The 3,271-nt window shown below is 44.0% G+C and overlaps 1 non-coding gene across 1 annotated transcript; it reads left to right on the forward strand.

Moving 5' to 3' along the window:
* Positions 1–2,596: 2,596 nt before the first annotated feature.
* On the forward strand, positions 2,597–2,669 carry TRNAC-GCA (transfer RNA cysteine (anticodon GCA)). Its single transcript has one exon. It is a non-coding gene; the product is annotated as a tRNA-Cys (tRNA).
* Positions 2,670–3,271: the final 602 nt, after the last annotated feature.

Consider the following 3,271-nt stretch of genomic DNA (forward strand, 5'->3'; position numbering starts at 1 on the left):
CAGGAAGGTACGGATGGTACTTGGAGACATGTCTGAAACACATGGGACAGTCCTGGGCTGTATTCCCACCATCTCTAAGGAAAGGCTCTGGTTCTTCAGCACTTGGCGCGTCTTGTATTGCACTGTGACACTGACATCTGGTCATGTGAGTGAGGTCCCTTTGCAGCATCTGACAGGAGGCTGTGTGCCATGAACTGGCTCTGGGTCTTGCTTATGGTCTGCTCTGGCCCTCAGGCAACGCTTTGACCGTTGCTTCCCCTGTGTGCTGTCAACCCCTTGCCTCACTTTCTCTGCCTTTCCCTCTCCTGACACCTGCTCTGAGGCTGCCTCTTGGAGGCCATAGTTAATGGTTTAATGTCTTGGGTCAGGCCTGGTTACAGCTGTCCTTGGTAGGCTGTGGGCATGGACATGGCTCCTCTCAGCCTTGAGGGTTTTGTTTGGTTCCCTTGCCTAATGGTTAAAAGTCCATTTAAAAATAAATCATATATATTCAATATTGATAATTATTAGAGAAGTGCACATCAAAACGACCATGAGTTCCCATCTCACACTGGTCAGAATGGCCATTAAAGAAAATGTCTACAAATAAATTCTGGAGAGGGTGTGGAGAAAAGAAACCCTCCTACACTGTTGATGGGAGTATAAATTGATGCTGCCACTATGAAGAACAGTATGGAGGTTCCTTAGAAAACTAAAAATAGAGTTACCATATGATCCATCAATCCCACTTTTGGGTAGATATCTGGAGAAAACCATAATTCAAAAAGATACATGCACCCCAAAGTTCTTTGCAGCCCTGTTTACTATAGGCAAGACATGGAGACAACCTATATGTCCATTTACTGAATGGATAAAGATGTGGTCCATACAAACAATGGAACACTACTTACCTCCCAAAAGAATGAAATACTGCCATAAAAAAGAATGAAATATTGCCATTTGCATAAAAATGGAAGACTTAATTCTGAGTGAAGTGAGATAAAGTGAAGTGAGTGAAAGTTGCTCAGTCATGTCCGACTCCTTGGGACCCCATGGACCATATAGTCCATGAAATTCTCCAGGTCAGAACACTGGAGTGGGTAGCCTTTCCCTTCTCCATGGGATCTTCCCAACCCAGGGATAGAACCCAGGTCTCTTGCATTGCAGGTGGATTCCTTACCAGGTGAGCCACACAGGAAAGGCAGATATTATATGGTATCACTTATGTGGAATCTGAAAAATAACATTCAACGCAAATGATTTATTTACAAAACAGAAATAGACTCACAGACATAGAAAAAAAAAGGGAAAGTGGGGAGGGGTAAGTTAGTAGCACGTACCTCCTGCGAAGCATTGACTCATTGGAAAAAGACTCTGATGCTGGGAGGGATTGAGGGCAGGAGAAGGGGATGACCGAGGATGAGATGGCTGGATGGCATCACTGACTCGATGGACGCGAGTCTGAGTGAACTCCGGGAGTTGGTGATGGACAGGGAGGCCTGGTGTGCTGCGATTCATGGGGTCGCAAAGAGTCGGACACGACTGAGCAACTGAACCGACCGACCGACTGACCGACCGACCGACGGGATTAACAGATACACACTACTATGTATAAAATAAATGAACAGCAAGGATTTACTGTATAGCACAGAGAACTATATTCAGTATGTTGTAATAACCTGTATAAGAATCTAAAATATATATATATGTATGTATATGTGAATCACTTTGCTATATACCTGAAACTAACACAATATTGTAAATCAATTATACTTCAATATAAAAAAAAAGAAAAAAATCATGTGTATGTGTGTGCACACATACACAGGTTCCCAGGGCTGCTATAACAAAATACCACAAGCTGGGAGGCTTAAAGCAGGTGTTTTTTTCTCTAGTGGGTGTGAAGTGCTGTCTCATTGTGGTTTTGATTTTCATTAAAGACTAGTGATGTTGAGCACATTTTCATCTGTCTATTGGCTGTCGGTATACATTTTCTTTGGAAAAATACCTATTTAAATCCTTTGCATATTTGAAAATGAGGTTGTTTGTCTCGATTGTTGAGTTGTAAAAGTTCTTTCTGTATTCTGGATATAGGCCCTGTCGACTAAAAAAAGATGTACAACTTGAGAATTGCAAGTTAAGTTTTATTTGGGGCAAAATGAGGACTGCAGCCCGGAAGGCAGCATCTCAGAAAGCGCTAAGAGGCTGCTCCAAAGCAGCAGTGAGGGAAGTCAATATATAAGGTTTTGGTGAAGGGGGAGTACCATGAAGTACTCATTTTACAAAAGGTTTTTTGTTAGTCATGAGGATCTGATGTGACCATGAAGGGATATAGTGCTTCTCTAGATAGGAGGAGATGCAAGGATTGAGGTCATGAAATTTGTTCCTAAAAACATCCAATATCTAAAGACCTGTCCCACCATGTTCCCTGGAGCACAGAGTGCCTCAGCCTACCCTGAACTCCCTAAAGGGTTGTTGAAGGTCAGCAGCTGGAGCAGCATGGGGTTCAATCTTCTTAGAGGCAGATGGCAAATGCCTTTGTTGTTCACTCAGTGGCAGTGCCCTTGAAAAGTGCCAATTTGTAGTTGACAGCCTCTTATTGGGTATATGGGAGGCTTCCCTGGTAGCTCAGATGGTAAAGCGTCTGCCTGCAATGCAGGAGACCCAGGTTCGAGCCCTGGGTCAGGAAGATCCCCTGGAGAGGGAAATGGCAACCCACTGCAGTACTCTGGCCTGGAAAATTCCATGGACAGAGGAGCCTTGTAAGCTACACAATCCATGGGGTCGCAAAGAGTTGGACATGACTGAGCGACTTTACTATTGGATGTATGACTTGCAGATATTTTCTCCTGTGGATTTTCTTTTCATTTTCTTTGTGCCGTCTGTATTAGTTTCCTGGGGCTGCTATAACAAATGACCACAAACTGGGTGGTGTAGTCCTAAAACAACAGAAATCTATCCTTTCCCAGTGCTGGAGGCCAGAAATCTGAAATCAGGGTGTCAGCAGGGTCACACTCCCTGTGAAGTCTCCTCCCGCCTCTTTCCAAGTTTCTGGTGGCCCCAAGCATTCCTCGGCTTGTGGCCACATCACTCCAAACCTTCACCACTGTTTTCACGTGGCCTTCTTCCCCGTGTGCCTTTCTGGTGTCTCTTCTCATAGACTCCAGTTCCAGAATGATCTCCTCTCAAGATCCTTAACTTATTATGTCTGTACATACCCCATTTCCAAATAAGTTCACGTTCTGAGGTTCCTGGTGGACATGAATTTTTGAAGAACACCAAAACCACTTCA

The sequence above is a fragment of the Budorcas taxicolor genome, chromosome 6 (genome assembly GCF_023091745.1).
Source record: "Budorcas taxicolor isolate Tak-1 chromosome 6, Takin1.1, whole genome shotgun sequence".
Taxonomy (NCBI): domain Eukaryota; kingdom Metazoa; phylum Chordata; class Mammalia; order Artiodactyla; family Bovidae; genus Budorcas; species Budorcas taxicolor.